This window comes from Polistes fuscatus, unplaced genomic scaffold (genome assembly GCF_010416935.1).
Source record: "Polistes fuscatus isolate 324 unplaced genomic scaffold, CU_Pfus_HIC Scaffold1, whole genome shotgun sequence".
NCBI classification, from domain to species: Eukaryota; Metazoa; Arthropoda; class Insecta; order Hymenoptera; family Vespidae; genus Polistes; species Polistes fuscatus.
In genome coordinates, this window is record NW_025112997.1 from 2,292,477 (window position 1) to 2,311,671 (window position 19,195).

Below are 19,195 nucleotides of genomic sequence, written 5' to 3' on the forward strand. Positions count from 1 at the left end.
GTCGGAAGAACACAAATCTGCTGAAATAAAAAAATAAATAAATAAGAAAAAAGAAAAAAAATAATAATAATAATAATATGGAAAAAAAAAAGAAAAAACACAGATAAAACCGACGCGACGCTTTCGGTACATTATTAAAACACGCATCTTTCTCTTACAATTAGTCAACGCGTATATATATACATATATATATGTATATATATTTCTCGATAAGTATACGAACATGTAATTAATGACGGCCAAGAAAACAAAACGATTGTAAATAAAAAAAAAACAAATGAAAATTCAACACACACACACACACACACATATACATACATATACGCAGTACAGACACACACTATCGTGATAAACATAATTGAATGTGATTACGGCATACGTTCGTTCGACGCGCAATTGGCACGCGTAAGTAATACGTTATGTATTTAATTAGGTAGGTATCGAAAATCGAACAAAATCGAAGAAAAGGGAAGACGATCGGATGCATAAAATAATAATAATAATAATAATAGTAATAATAATAATAATAATAATAATAGATCGTCTAATTGTCGTAAGAGAATATAAACCTCGTTAGTATCCTAATCTCCTTGCGTCCCGCGAAACACGTTTTTCCATTTCGAGTCGCTGGATCACACAGGCGTATAAATCGACAACAACACAACAACAAAATCTACGACATTTCTTTGGCGACGGTTTAATTAACGGATAGAGTATGTCGTATATTATAATAATAATAAATACAAAAAATAATAATAATAATAATACTACATAAATATAATATTAATAATAATAATAATATAATTACGCGCATGTATTATCTTTATAATTATTATCGCGATCGAAAATTTTATATCATAACAACCAAGAACAACAACAACAACAACAACAACAACAACAATATCAACAAAAATAACAACTAAAAGAAAAAAAGAAAAGAACGGAAGCAAAGTAGGAAGGAAGTAATAAACGGAAGAAAAAATGCGTCAGAGTTTTAAATAATATAAATAATAAATGCTTGTTAACAAAAAAAAAAAAAATAAAGAAAAGAAAAAAAATATATATAACAGAGTAATAATCATGGGGCGAAACTTGGGGAAAAAAAAAACATTTTACATTGTATGTCTGTACATTTTAAGGGACTGACGAGAAGAGTTATCTCGAATATTATAGTTGTAATTGATAAAGATAATATTATTATAAGACGAAAACGAATAAGAATCATCCGAGATCGAAGTACCATGTGTAAAGAAAAAAAAGAATGAACAAATGTTATAAGAAAAAAAAAAAGAGACAAAATCGAATTATCGCTAATGGTCTGTATAACGTTAAACGTGGTAAGATTTTAGAATTGGTGTATGATAATCGTTCCATTAGTATTAAAATTATTTATTATCGTTTAAATGCCAACAACAACAACAACAACAACAACAACAACAACAACAACAACAAAAGAAACATTATTGTTAGTACTATCGCTATATCACACTATTACTATTAATATAATTGCTATTATTATTATTAATAGTGTTACTAAATACTATTGTTACTAATACTACTACTACTACTATTACTATTAGTACTATTATACCTACTATTATTATTACTACTACTACTACTATTACTATAGTACTGCTACTATACTATTAATTACTATTACCACTACTAATTATTATTATTGCTAATATTAATACTACTACTACTACTACTACTACTACTACTACTACTGCTACTACTACTATCACTATTATTACGACTACAACTATACTAATGCTGCTACTACTACCACTACTGAAATTACTAACGTTACTACGGATACTACTCTTGCTTCCGTTAGTATTGCTGCTACTGCTGCTGCTGCTGATGGTGCTGTTGCTACTGCTGTTGCTGCTGCTGCTGCTGCTGATGATGATACTATAATCCTCTAAAAGAGAGATAGGATTGCGAAAAAAGAGATGAGAGACACGAATCGATACAAAAAAAAAGAGAAAGAAAAATAGAAAAGGAAAACGATAACCGAAAAATCCGAAAAATACTTGGCATTATCGTTGCGTTTGCTGAAGATCAAAACTCGTGCTCAAAAAAAAATAACACATATCCTGGCATTATCGAAAATCACCAGAAAATTTCAAACTCATTCTAATAGATTTCAATGTTTGTTCGATGATCTGTCAGAATTATAAATTCGATCGAAAATTAATGAAAAGAAAAAAAAGAAAATAAAAAATAAAAACAAATCGATCGATCGATCATTCCTATGATTTGTGGCTAAGTTTTAACTTGATATATTGATCGCACAAAAGTAATTTACGGATCCATAGATCATAGAAGATCGACGAAAAAAAAGACATGTAACCGTAATAAGCAACACGAGCGTTTTAAATCGAGTGACAATTTACGTGTTTACCTCGAAAATATAATACATGTACGCGAATATTTATTTGTCCAACAGGCTGATCAAATTATCTGGATTAACTTATCTAGAAAGAGCGAAGAGAGAGAAGAACGGCCGGTTTGCTTCGGGCTGCTATGCGATTCAAATGACAAAAAAAAAAAGGCACGTTCGTTCTCCCCACAAAACTCTTTTTCAAAATCTCCAAATCCCATAATAATACGAAATCCACCCATCATCCACCAACTCGTACCAAGTAATCATCTATTTTTCTCCCTCCCTCTCCACTTTCATTCAACCTTCCTCGAACAGATATTACGTATTATCAAGCGTGAATGGTGAACATGCGAGAAAATCGAAAAAACATGAAATAATCGTGTAAATAACTTCTGTGATAAGATAAGATTATTGATGATGATGATGATGATGATGATGATGATGATGATGATTATGATGATAATTATGATGATAATTATTATTATTATTATTGCCGAATGCGAAACCCCTTATTGAGACGAGGATTTATCGGAAATCGTGCCACCAAACGGATACTCCTCCATTTATCCCTTAACCACGCTCTAGAATTAAAAATACAAACTGAACTAAATATATTATATTATATTAAAATATACATATTATTATTATTGTTTGACGTATAGATCGCATCGATCTTTAACGAAATCATTGAATTCTATATCGAGCGAGGTGATTCAAATAAAACGCACAAATAGATACGCGAAATCTATTCCCACTCTTCTTCTTCTTCTTCTTCTTCTTCCTCTTATTTTCATTTCCTTCATACATATCTTATCCAAATAACTCGATTATTATAATTTGAAGAATTTTTACATTGTTGAAATACCGATTCGAAATAAACATATATATATATATGTATACATCGATACGTAAATCAGATGATCTCGTGAAATTTCGATGTCGATTGACTGACAAATATTTAGAAATTTAGTATGGCATACCTAAACCGTATTCTACGTACGCATTTTCTCTCTCTCCTCCTCCCTCCCCTCTCTCTCTCTCTCTCTCTCTCTCTCTCGATCTTGATCTGACTTGTAGGTGGGTCCATGAAGCGATTAAACTACCAGCTGCCATTCTAGACGAGCCATAGTACCATTTGCAGCTGTTATACGCATACCAAAAGCAAGCACGACGATGACGACGATGACGACGATGACGACGATGACGAAGAGAAACCACGAGAGATGAAGAGAAGGAAGAGAGAGAGAGAGAGAGAGAGAGTAACCGGTGGTCAGGGTGAACGTTTCATTGCGTCCTCCGACTTGACGAGTACGACGCATCGTTGATATGCTATTGGCTGGCGTACCAGCCGATCAATGACGAGCATAACTATTGTGCGTTCTAGTCGTATTCTGTGTGCTGAAATAGATTATATTATGCTCTTTAAAGTAAACCAGACTACCATACGGTTATTAAATATTTTAGATTCTATCGAGATTTAATATTTCAACCAACGCGTATGTTACTTGCTCTAATTCGGATTTAGTATTGTTTTTTCTTTTCTTTTTTTATTTATATCTATTCTAAAATTAATATTATAGTTGTAACGCGTGACAAATAATATTGTTCATATTAATTTTAAATTTAAGTTGTTTTTTTTAATCTCACAACGACGATAATCTTTTATATACATATATATATAATAATTGTAAACTTATTTTAATAATCGTCAAAAATTGTATGTCTCTTTCTCGCGTTAAGTTTTAATTCATTGACAAAAATTTAAAGTCAGTTTACTTCAGATGTATTTCGATTCCATGTTTCAAAGCAAATACTTCGCACTGTCCGATTAAAACTGACCTCACTGTATTTTTTGTAAGAAACTATCAATTCTCATCAATTCGACACACCAAAATCATTCTCTGATCCTATTTCACTTACAATTAGTATCAGATATGTATCATATAGTTCGGAAGTGTGAACCTTTCGTGTTGAGAATATTATAATTCACTTTGAATGAAATCCGAGATTGAAATATTATCGTCGAGAGATTATCATCACTTTTTAATGTCATTTAATTATATCGTTTCTTACGTATATACAATTATTTGTCTAATTTAATTTATTAAATTATATCGATTTCTTAGCATATTTCGTTTATAATATATTTATAATATATTCATTATTACGTATTTAAAATTAATCTAAAATTAATGTTGATTCATATATGGTTATAGAATTTGATCGATCATTTGAAAACTGATCGGAAACGTAACATGAAATATTCGAATACGGTACTGTCTTTAATAAGATTTTTATAATGCAATTTATCTTATAATTTTCATATTTGAAATGTAAATCGTATTTTATTAAAACTTCGACTGGATTAGAAACAAAATATCTGCTTGATGGCACAATTTCCAAAGATCTGATCGGTGCGTAACACATTAATTATTAAAAAACACATTTGTTACCATTTAAGTGACTTTCACGTTTCGTGGACGAATGATCAAGCTATGTATCTATAACGTGAAATGCATCGTATTGATATATACTGATACAAACTTTGAACATACAAACATATATATACATATAAATATATAAATATATAAATAAAAATATAAATATAAATAAAAGTATAGGTCAAACACACAAATAAGAATAAAAGGAAAAAAAGTAAGAAAAATTAATAAAATAAAATAAATACGCGTTATACATACATAATTACACATACATACATTATATATATATACATTTAATAGAAGAAGGAAAAAAAAAACCAAGACAGATATAACGGGAAAGATAAACAATATTGTAAAATAAAAGTAAACAAAATAATGAGAAATGGACCGTCGTTGTCGTCGTCGATATACATAAATGCTATTATTAAACTAATAATAATTGAACGTTATTAATATAACTACGAACTGTTAATAAATTGTAATATTAACTGATTCACATTAATGAACTAAATACAAAGGAATTGAATTAGGTTACACGGACAACACGTAGTCTGTCCCTATATTCGTCTCTGTTCCTATTTTCTTAAAAAATGCGATATTATAATATTAATTAACATAAGAAGAAACAAATAGAAAAAAAATATATATATATACACATATAAATATAAATATAAATATAAATATAAATATAAATATAAATATAAATATAAATATAAATATACACACATATACAGATGCATACGTAAATACAATACGCATTATGCACACGTAGATACACACGCGCGTACACATGCAGCAGAAGAAGAAGAAGAAAAAGAAAAATCCTGTGTGCCGATTCCGATGCCAATCGTAGACGAACTATGCTTAAGCGAGGACCTAAATTCGAAAGAAATGCGAAGAAATAAGAAGAAGAAGAAGAAAATTTAAAACAAAGAAAAAAAAAGAGAACAAGGACCAACATGGGTGCGACCTTGAAAAAACGATAGTTCGAGGAGGACAAACACAAACATTGACGATTTTAAATATACGTGCCCGTTTTAACGCGATATATTCCTTTTATTTAACATAAGTGCGAACGTATTTCATTACGATTTCATATGGGGGAAAATTCGTATCGAGTTTATGATGTGTCCGTATTCACGCACACGCATTCACGCATGCATGCACGCATGCACGCAAGCGCGACACGCAGACCCGCCCTACAAACTCTGTCACGAATTTAACCATAGCTAGCATCGATCCAACTGCTGTTTACATGAAACTTTTTAGTGCGTACACTCGTGCTTCTAACCTTTACATCAATAATAATAATAATAATAATAATAATAATAATAATAATAATAATAATAATAATAATAATAATAATAATAAAAATAATAATAATAATAATAATAATGTTAATAGTATTAAATAATATAAGTAATAATAAGATTATTAAATTAATAAAGATTAATAATAAAATAATAATAATAATAATAATGATTATGATACATATGATAAGATAAAGCGAGTTATTGAAGAGGAAAATGATATATACATTAAATTATTAATATATATATATATATATATATATAATATTAAGTTTAAATTAGCCGCGCGATATGCTCAAAAAGTAGATAAGAAATTTTACTCATGTATATGCGCTTGAAGAAAAAAAATAGAAAAAGATAAAAAAATAAGAAAAAAGAAAAGCCAAGAACGATCTCGTTATGTATTACATAAATATATACATATATATATATGTATATTTATATTATATAATAGATATAGAAAGTCATGTATCGTGGACCGTGAAGGATTATTGAATGTGATGTTTCATATAGAACGAAGCTCGCAAGGTTATACGAATCGATAACTCGATAACTGGCGGAAGAGTCGATATCGAAGAAGATATCTTAGAAACTCTCGGCGCTGGCGCTTGTGAAAAGATGTGTATGTTATAAAAAAAAAAAAAATAGAAAAAAACCGGAGAAAAATAAGAAAAGAAGAATATGAAGGGAAAAAAGATTGAACAAAAAATAGAAAGAAGAAAAAAAAGAGATATATATATATATATATACATATATCTATTCGACTGTGATGATGAAGAAGCTTTCATTCAAAAATTTGTTCTCTGTCTCTTATTGTCCTATTTCGTTTTCTTCCTCTCTTTCTTCCTCTCTTTCTTTCTTTCTTTCTATTTTTTTCCTTGATTTACGAATACATCGTAAAACATCTATGGTGAGATAAAAAGCACGTTTCGAAGAATAATAAATTAAAAAAGAAAAAATCCAAATTATATTAAATTTATTCAATGATACTCTTTATTTTAAATGTTTCCTCGTTATTTCGTAAAAAATACTGTTCCAATAAATATAACAAAATATTGAAATAAATCGATTCAGTTATATTATTCATTTAAGTTATCCTCGGGATGATCTCGCGTAAGTATTGGAAATAAATTGTTAAAGTGTAAAGGGATTGATTGATTGAAAGATATATTTCAAATTACAAAAAAAAAAGAAAAGATAAATAAAATAAAATAATTAAAATTAAAGAAAGAGAATTTTTTGGGCTCTTTCGCTAGTTCGAGAATCGTGCAGTTGGAAGAGAATGGCCTCGAAGGAGAAACGAATAAATTGCCAGATACCCTAATTCGCCCTAAAACCTCGATATAGAATTAGATATTTGCGTCACGTTGTATTATTATTATTATTGTTATTATTATTATTATTATTATTATTAGTATTATTAGTATTGTTATTAATAATAATTTGATAAGAAGAACAAAATTTATCAGACGAGTAACGAAGGTGAAATATTCTAATCGATCCTTATATTTTGTATTTTACGATTATATATTCATTCATTCATTCCTTCACGTAGAATTTTAATTAATAATATAAGATGCAGGATCGATTATCGAGATGCATTGTTTTATTTTGTTTCTTTTTCTTTTTCCTTTTATTTCCTCGCGATCATTTCGTAAAACGAAAATAATAATCAGTTTTTCGATTGTTAATGAAAAGCTTTTTAGTATTTTTCAAATCACGATTCTACGATGACAAACCGACAAACGAATTAAACGAATTGTAAATTTTATCATCGAAAATAATCTTACGATGTTTCATTTAATCCGACAAATGCTTGTCATTGTTGTATCGTAAGAATCCTGTGAACGATTCATCGAAGATTAATATTCATCAATTTAAATTTCCTCCAACACTCGTTGTTCTTAATTTTCTTACATTAGTATTATTTAATACAATAATGTATTCGACAAAATCTATTGTTATACAGAATTATTATTATACGGATACGCAAGTCTTGCGAGATACAAATATCGAAATAAAATAAATTAATAATTAAAAACAAAAAAATTACTTAACATTACATGCACTGGTTAAAGATAATACGAATAAAAAATAATCATCGTCTAATAATTGTCTTAAGAGATGCATATAATTTGTAATTAAATAAAACGATTGAAAAAAGAAAAAAATCTGATGGATAAGATAAACGGAAGGCAAATGATGCGATAAGAAACGTACATAATTTTCTTTCCTTCAAATCTCATATAGATGTCAAATAGATGAAAATATTGATAATACTTCGATCTAAACTATCAAATGAGCTTGCTTATCCGTATCGATTTCAAACTGGTGTGTTCGAAGTTAAACGTAATAAAGTGAGTTTTATTCTGACGATATTAAACCGGTACACACACACGCTCACGTGTACACTTGTATAATAGATACCGATACAAATTTGAAATTCATATTTCGAGTTAAACCATACGAAAATAAAACACATGGAATTTTTCCTTACATGCGTGTACGTCTATAGGAAAAAAAAAGAAATTCATTTTAAAACTTGCCGTCGCCATTTTTTTTCATTCTAACCGCACTTGCATACATGAATGAAAAATATCTAAATATATATATATATAACTAAAAATAATAAAAATCTATTACACCAAAAAAGAGAAAAAAAGAAAAAATAAGAATAAAAATGAGAATATAAATAAAAAAAAAATGCGAAAGGTTTTCTAATATTGCATGGAGACGAGTAACACTTTGTTCTTTCGAAATTAAAAAATAAAAATAAAATTTAAAAGAAAAGAGTAGTATTCGTAGTAAATACGAGCGCACCGAATTACGCAAAACTACCGGCATCGTATTAATTAATTAACATACAGTCAGCGTCAGGAAATAAACTGACATTGAGCGCATTACCTTGCTCTTTCTTTCTCTCTCTATCTCTCTTTCTCTGTCTCTCTCTCTCTCTTTCTCTCTCACTCTCTCGTACTAATTATTACGAATATCGATCATCACGAAACACGTCGGTTGGACGATGTATTTCGGTCTTCCTGCTTTACAAAATGCATTAATTTATTGATTATTAATTATTCTAGATTGTCTTGATTATATTATTTATTCATGTTATTAAAAAAAAATATTCGTTTATTACTTATATCAAAATATTATCCGCATGTAAGTATATATATATAAATCCTACACGTACATGTATACTCGTGTTATGCATGTGTAGGTCGTACGTATATTTTTTATTCAAACAAATAAAAAATGAATTGGATTTTGAATCGTGTCGTAAAAAAATGAAAAATAAATATATATATTAATATTATATATATAAAGAAAAGGAAAAGCGGGCGTATAAAAGATTCTTCGATAATCGATACCTTAATTGCTATTTCTTTTGCGAATGAATCTGTCCGATCTTCGTGTATCTTCGTATTGTAAAACTCAACCACCCACCCACCTACTCACTCACCCAGTCAAACCAACACCATTAACAAATGCAACGCGAGTAATTTTAAATTTGTACAATTGAATGAAATAATTCCAAGGTACGACTTTACACACACACGCGTTTTATGATTATTGTATATGTATAATGTATTTATTAACGAATTGAAAGAAAACGAAGGAGGAGAAGAAGAAGAAGAAAAAGAAGAGGGGGCGAATATCGCGATAATCAACTTTTGTATCTCTTTACGTATAAGTTGTGTAATTTATAGAAGAAGAAGAAGAAGAAGAAGATAAAAATAGAATGAAGAGAAGCGTTTTATTCGTTTTAAGAATGCGACGTTTGTGAAAGAGGATAAAATAAAATTCTAGTTACGATAATACACATGAATTATATGAACGATTTTACGATGTTAACGATAATAATGATAAATATAATAATAATAATAATAATAATAATAATTAATGCGAGAGCTACGATTGAACAGAAAAGAAATAAAAATGAATACAAAAAAAAAACATTATAAAAAAGAAAAAAAAGAAAGAATAAATAATTTACTTAAAAAATAAGTAATACGTTGTTAAGTTACGTTTATCAACGTTACTATGTAATTTTTCATACAGCGTAAAATACGACTATTTCATGAATAAATATAATATTAACGGAATATAATAATAAGCTAGATATCTTAACGTGGGGTTAATGATCAGCCACGTATTAACGTTTCTTTGTTTATACATACACACACGCACACAATACCTACTAGCTATTTATAACGAATTACAAGTCTAATGATTTCAAAGTGGTAGGTATACGATATAATATAAATAATGTGTGTATGTGCGAGCGTGTATATAATACATATAGAAATATTGCGTATTAAACAGGCTGATAAAAAGAAGACAGTTCTAAAAATCGAATAAACATCTCATGGAAGACGCTGAAAGCTGGAGGTGAGAATTTTTTTTCAAATGAAGTTTTTTTTATGAAAATATTTAATGAGAGTCAGATCACAGATTGAAGAGATATTGTTTGAATTTGGAACTTTTATTATTTTCGTAAAAGCTTATTCGTTCTATCAATTGAAATCGAAGCCTAGAGCTTCCAGCTTTCGCCGTTGATATTTTAAATTTTAATAAAAATCGGAGATGCATATCCAAAATCTGCTGAAATTTCTAATGTTTACCGATACCTCCGAAGCGAAATAAAAATGATATATGTAAGACTAAATGCAACTACGAAAGAATCTAATCATAATTTATTAAAATGATCGTGTTGTAAAAAAAAAAAATATTGACGAAATATATTATAATGGACTTAATGATACGTTTACAATAAATTGTTTCTTAATATTATATTTAACATTGATTTACACGATTATTTCGTCTGATCGTTAGACAAATTTTAAACCAAAATTTTCTTTTTTTGCTCTTTTATTTAAAAAATTAACTCTCTCTCGTTCTCTCTCTCTCTCTCTTGTTTTGATTATATTTTTATTATTTTAGTATATCGTACCTGTGTTTTGTAAATTTTGTTTTTACCGACTGCGAATAGCTTATCATCGCATGGAAACACTTAATCTACCAGATGATGGTATTTAGAATCAATTTATCGCAATAAATAATATAGTAGAAAATGAAAACGTAATAGTAAGAAGTTCAAATAGAAGAAAATTTCGAAGGTTTGTTAATTAAATCTAACAATTTGAAATACCCGCGTACGTGAAGCCAGTACTCATAAAATGCAATGTATATCGATAAAATAATTAATTAATTTATTTATATTTATTTTTAGAAGTATAGATACAGCTCAAAAGTATGTTAATGCTTAAACCAGTACATATAGGTTTAAACAATCTGAAATATAAAGAGATTGTATTAGAGTATTAAAATAATTGTTAATTAAGCGATCTTTGGTTGGATTTTACTACTGAAAGGTATGATGGTAAGTGAGTGAAATTTTAGATAAGGATTACCTGTAAATATAAACAAATGATTAAAGAAACATTATAAAGTAATTAGTTTTCGTAGACGAAATGGAGAGAAGGAAACTAGGAAAGGAATAAAAATATGGTATTCATTAGGAGGTTAAAAGAAACTAATTACAAGTATAATGTTTATCGTAAGCGGTCTTTAGCAGGATTTTACTTGCAATGGAATGTTTAACATATAAAATATGTTAAACATTATACGGAAAGTAAAATACCATTGGCCCGAGGTCTACCACGAGGAGGTAACCGCTTCTGAGACCCGGGATGTGCATCCTGAAGATGTCCCCATCCGAATGAAATGGAAACCAAAGAAAATAAAAACCTCGAGAACTGTTTTTAATGAGCCCCACTCTTAGGCCCCACCCTAAGAGTTTTATTCGGAAAATTCTTATAATTACTATGGAGAATAAAAAGAAAGTTTAAATACTGAATAAGAAAATGAAACCGAGGAAGTGCATCGAATAAAATTCAAGTAACATCGGTGATTTTATTTGGAAATTAATATACTTTAATATAATTTCGATAAATACGCATACGGAGATTACAATAATGAATATTTTATACATAATAATTGTCAATCTACTTAAAATATAGGTTATAAAAATAAATGCATATAATTTTTGGTTGATCCATGGCATATAAAAATAAAGAAATACATTAAAAATAACTATCAGACATGTGCAATGTCAGACGAGAAAACAATAAATGGATTAAAATACTTCATTATATTGAGAAATAATTATTTATATACCGTTTACCATTACTCTGTCCTTTCTAGTCATCTTCTAATCCACTTTCCTCTCCTCTTGGACAGAATGGTTATATAAAACATAAACTGATTAAAAATTCATTTACTTATAGAAATAATTATTTTTTACTACCATTTACCAAACTTAGTCCACTTCTGGTCCATCTTCTAATCCACATCCCCTTCCTCTTGGTCGGAATTGTTATCTGAAACAATAAACGAATTAAAAAAGTTCATTTACTTATAGAAATAATTATATTCTACTACCATTTACCATAACTCAGTCCTCCTAAGGTTCGTTTCCTTTTTCTCTTGGACGGAATTTGGCATCATAGTTTATCCTGCAAAGAAAATATTAAAAGGAATAGGAAAAGAATAGGGAAAAGTAGAACTTTTAAGGTGGAACTTTTCACGATTTTTGTTTTAAGTGGTTTCCCCCCGATCGGACTAGTCCACTGACTCTAATTTTTTTTACGAGAAACCTAGGCTTCACGCAACGATCGACCATTACTCTAACAGCAGACGATTGAGGCCTGACTAACGGATAGTGACCGAATCGCCAACGCGTGTCGCTTCGGTCCCTATGCTAAATGTATACTTTATGCATATCAAATCGCGAATAAAAAAACAACGCACCTTAATATTATATATTACGAGGGACCTAGGCTTCACAAGACGACCGACCTTGGTGCTAACGGCAGGACCGGTGAAGCCTGACTAACGGATAGCGACCAAATCGACTATGTGTCGCTTCGGTGCCTATACTAAATGCATATTTTATGCATATCAAATCGCAAATAAAAAAAAAATCTAAAAGTTGTTCCTCCTCAAAAGTTAAGTAAACTCACTTGAATGCATGCTAATTCATGTGAGCATACTTGATATAAAGGAAAAGAAAGAAAGTAGGGAAAGTATGATGGTTGATGGGGAAAATTTAGGTAAGGACTACCTGTAAATGTATAAAAGTTATTAAAAAACATTATAAAGTAATTAGTTTCTGTATATTAAATGGATAAAAGGAACTAAGGAAAGGGGTAAAAGAATATGGTATTAATTGGGAAGTTAAAAGAAACTAATTACAATTATAATGTTTAAAGTAAGCGGTCTTTGGCTAGATTTTACTTGCAATGGAATGCATAACATATAAAATATGTTAAACATTATACTGAAAGTAAAATACCATTGCCCAGGTCTAACCACGAGGAGGTAACCGCTTCTGAAGACCCGGGATGTGCATCCTGAAGATGTCCCCATCCGACGACCTAAGTCGAAACCCATAGAAAATGAAAATCCCGAGAAGGGAAATCCGGAATACGAAAATAACGAAATAATAAAAGAGGAGTGAAACACGAAAAGAATTGAAATAATATGAAACTTGTGTGAACAAATGAAAGACATTTAAAATAAATATCATACGCGTGCGATGCTAAAACGAGAAGAATAAATAGATAAAAATTATACATTTAATTATACATTTAATTATACAATTAATTTTACAAATAATTATCTTACACTATACTTTATTATAACTAAGTCCTCTTCTGGTCCTCGGCTGGTCCTCGTGCTGGTCCTCGTGCTGTCCTGGTGTGGTTCTCCTCCTATGTAATCTGCAACAAAAAAAACAATGGGATAGGGAAGAAGTTGAAAAGTAGACTTTTTAAAGTGAAACTTTTTACGTTTTTTTTTAAGTAGTTTCCCACCGGTTGGACTAATCCACTGACTCTAATCTTCATTACGAGGAACTTACGCTGCACGTACAGTTTGCCCACCAACACTATATTTACTGCAAGCTTGAGGAACTGAATCCCTGGGCCCGTCTTACTAATAGCGGTGGTAGACATCCCTTCTAATGCAGTTTCAGTTCCTATGCTACATCTATGCTTGCAAAATCGCGAGTTAAAAAAAGCAAAGTAAAATAAAAAAAATAAAAAAAAAAAGATAGGGCGTTTCACTTTAAAAAGCTAAGGGAAGGACATGATTCTATCCTTGAAGAAAGATAGAATCAAGGCTCGCGTGGGCAGGGTCGCATCCCTGAAGTAAATTCCTTCTTAACAAATGGCGCCTTTTGCGAAGAAGAAATCCACCCGCTACCCATTGAATTGGTTCTAAAAAAATAATAAAATTTTAATAAACGTTTGATATTAAATTTTATGTAACAATGATTGAAAAACAATCTAAGTAATTGTAGAAGTTTATAATTATGTTACAATCCAAGAACGCAACCAAGCTAAAGACACAGTCATCTAAAACCATAAAAATAAATTCATATAAAATTATTTTCTATATTCAAAGTACGTTAATAGGAGAGTATATAATTTAAAATAATGTATGTATATGTTTAAGCAATTATATATAAGTATTAGTAGAGAATATACTTTGTTCATACACCTTAAATAATTATTAATTAATCAATGCAAGTGTCTATTGTTGCTTAAAAACTCGGAGTATATGTTCTGTGATCCCTCCTCCTCGAAATTCACCGTTGATCTGAATAATTATCCTCTGTTAAAGTTTTTTTGGTGAAAGTTGTTTATGTGACTTTCCGAAAATTGCGCATGTGTATAAAAGAAAATCAATAAAATTAATCAATAAAATTTAATATTATAACGCTCTCATTTTAATATTCTTTTATTTTTTGTATAATTGTTTAAACTAATGTACATTTGTTGTTACGTTCTTGCGCAGTGATGACTTCGAGGAGGCGAGGTAAAATTTTCATCTAATAAAATATCGGATCGAAATTATTTAATATTTAAAATATGTTAATAAGTATGTAATACCTATATATATATATATATATATATACTAGTACATATATGTGTCTAAATAATCTGAAATATAAAGAGAGTGCATTAGTGCATTAAAATAATTGTTAATTAATCGATGCAAGTGTCTATTATTGCTTAAAAACTCGGATTATATGTTCTGTCAACCGTCTTCCTCGAAATTCACCTTGAGACTGGCACTTTCTCTTTTATGAAAATTCTTTTATTAAAAGTTGTTTATACGACCTCCCGAACGTTGCGCATGTATATAAAAGAAATAATCCACCTAATTAATAGAATTTAAGATAATAACGTTCTGATTTTAGTATTTTTATCATTTTTATGTAATTGTTTAAACTAATGTACATTTTTTTTAACGTTCTTGCGCAGTGATGACTTCGAAGAGGTGAGGTAGAATTTTCATCTAATGAAACATCAGATCAAAATTAATTAATTTTCAAAGTAGAATAATAGATATTTAATATCTTAAAGTTGGATATTAGATATGTAAAATTTAAAAAAATATATTACGAATTCGTAAGCAACATTATCAATGATGTATAATGTAATATCTTATTTAGAGAGAAAGAGCCTACTGTCTATCCATTGCAGCTATGATTTAAAAAAGAAACCTACAAAAAAATAATGTTATTCCAGGACTGTAAAGATGTAAGTAAAGAGTAAGTAATCTACTCGAGTGAGCCACTATAGTGGCTCATCGACCTGGAAAAAATATTCGCTAAAGCCACTGTAGTGGCAGGCCTGTTAAGCACCATATCGGTAATAGTAGTGATCTACCTTTATCTTATATACCGTCGATAAGGGTAGTTTTCTACTTAGAAAATATATCGACCATCGGTAACGGCAGTTTTATAATTTGAAAAATATCGACCGTCGGTTCCTATTTTAAATTATCGACCGTTATTAATAAGTTTCTAGTTTAATAATATTGACCATCGGTAATTTTAATGTAAAGTATTACTTACGTAGATTAAAATAAATAAGTATAACTTCTTATTTTTTTCATAATTATTCATAGATCATTCTTGAAACAACTCGAACGCTCTAGAATGTAGTAGTATCTTAAATCATATATACAGGGTGATTCATTAACTCTTGACGCCAAGATAGCTCCGAAAATATGATAGCCAAAAAGTGTATATGACAAATTCGGGAGTATAATATGACGTCAGTTTTTTTTTTACATAAAATATAACTTTCGTTATAAAAAATTATAAAAAATTATAAAAAATTATAAAAAATTAATCATGCATATAAACATGTATGGCTATATAATCTTATATAGTTATAATAGTTATACAGGGTGTCCTATTTAAATCGATTCACTTAAATATCTTCAAAAATGTTAATGGTAGAAAAAAAGCTGTTAGACAAAAGTTGAATGGTTTAAGGGGGGCACATTATCTAAATAATATATTAGATCATAAAATATGAAATATTCAATTTCGAACTGAAAGTAATATAGAAGTTAATCGAACATGTCATATTAAATTACTTAATATATGCGTATAGGAAAAATATTGAATAATTCTATAATAAAAAAAATAATCAATATTAATATGAAATTCTACTATTTTGTTGTTGTTTTTTCCGCATTTACAATTAAATGATATTTTTAATTAATTAAATTATTTATTTATTTATTAATCGATAAACTATGACGATTGTGTTTATTGTTTGTGTGTGATTTTTAATACGTGATAAAGTTTATGAAGTATCGATAACACGATACGAATATTATTTTTCTTATTTCCTTAATTTTATTAATTTATACTTATTTATTTAATTTTCGGGCCTAAGACGTTCAAATTTTTGTATAGTGGACATACATATGTTTAACCAGCCAAAATTACTTCTAACAAAATTAGGAAATTACATTCTATTCGAGATTTTACTGAAAGACGAATTACTTTGAAGATAAAAATATAATAGAAAAATTTTAAACTTATAATAGGCCAGTAAAAATACATTGTTCTTTTTTTCTAATAATCGAAGGATTATTTATGAAATAGAAAAATTGTATTTGAAATTTTTTTATGCATTTTAATTTCATTCTCTTTCTCTCTCTCTCTCTTTCTTTCTTCCAATATATATATGTATATAATACTTATTATTCATTAATATATTTATATATATATATGTGGTGTGTGGGTGTGTGTGTGTGTGTGTGTGTGTGTGTGTGGGTGTGTGTGTGTGTGTTGTATGTGTTATAGATTTAAGACGAATTAATTAAGTATAAAAAAGACAAAATTGTTTACATTCTATTTTCTTTTCATTTTTTTTTTGTGTGTGGATTTTTACATTTTAAAATCGACTTGTCAAATTTTTGTCATTCTTTTTTTGTTTATTTAATATATTTCTTCTTTTAATATATGAACTGTTTAGTATGAAAATGGTTCAAGTCCATTTAAAACAGAAAAATTAAGAAGAAAAATAAACATAATTTTCATTAATTATAAATAAAACATACAAAATTTTCTTAATTTTCTTTTTTTTTTGTTTGAAAAAATGTAATTACACCATTTTCTTAACATACAGTTCATTAACTAATTATATTTATCGTATATATATATATATATTTTTCATTTATTATTTAATTCTAAGACTTATTTATTTATTGTTTAATTTTCTTTTCTTTTTTTTTTTTTTGGTTTATTTTTATATTTATTTATATTCTATTTTCATTTATTCGTTTGTTTTAACTTTTACGGGAATTATTTATTACTCATCGAAGGGAAATAAAAGGGTTAAAAAAAAAAAGAAAAAAAATAAGGAAAAACTCAACTGCTTTCTCTTTTTTTTCTTTATATATATATACATATATACACATAATCATATGCATACATACATATACATATACAGATACTTAGGATATATATGTTCATCATCATCATCATCATCATCATCATCATCATCAGCAATCATTCAAACATCTAAAAATTCATTCCAATTGAATATCAAAAGTCTTATATCTTTGTTCACTCATCTCTATTATTTTTAACCCTTTAGTTATTGAAAACCCATATAAGAGTGGTTTATGCATTGCCTCCTATTGACCCATATAGGGGTCTTACACCATGCGATTTTACATACGTAGAAGCAAATTGTTATGCGTAACGAAAGGGTTAATAATTATAATATATATATATATATATAATTAATAATAAATTTAAAGTATTACGTGTAATAATAGTAATGTTTATCGAGGAAGAAAAAAATTAGTTTAATTCGAATTCTTTTCTATATGTTAAAGTCGTCTTCTTTTCTTTTTTTTTATTTTGTTTTTTTTTTTAAATCTTTCTTTCCTTTTCTTTCGTTTCATTAATTACGATTAATATTTATTAAATAATTATTACTATTATTATTATTATTATTATTAATATTAATTTTAATATTAAATAATTTTCTACGTGTCGATTTTAATCGATGACTCGTTAGGATATTAAATTTAAAAATCGGCACGTAGAAAAGTATGCGTTTCGAAGACATGCACTTGATTTCTTTTTCTTTATTATTATTATTATTATTATTATTATTATTATTATTATTATTATTATTTTCTTGTTCTATATAACAAGGCTTTTCAAAATGCGTATGGGGTCGTCTAACTAGATTTGGGATAGGCAAAAATTTAAGCAACAGTAACAAATTTTTTGTACGCGAAAAGATTGAAAATCAATTGAAAATTAATTTGATAAGACTATACGTATGGTATTTTTATGAGTTTATGATAATAAGGGTAATCGCCAAATTTGAGAAGCCCCGTTTTCCATAATACTTAATTAATACAATTTGTATGCATATGTGTTTCTGTTTGTGTATGTCGATTGGTTGTTTATTTTTATTATATAATTTTCTCTCCATTTTTTGTTACAAATTATTATTATTATTATTATTATTATTATTATTATTATTATTATTTAAATCAGCGTACTGCGAGTTCTGCGATCACCAGACACCACCATATTGGTTTGTCAACAATAGACAATTAATGAATTAATTAATTCAATATTTTAATTCATTCATTCGTTCATAATTTATAAATAAAATGAAGTAATCACGCAAAGATACAAATGTTACGATAATTTGGAA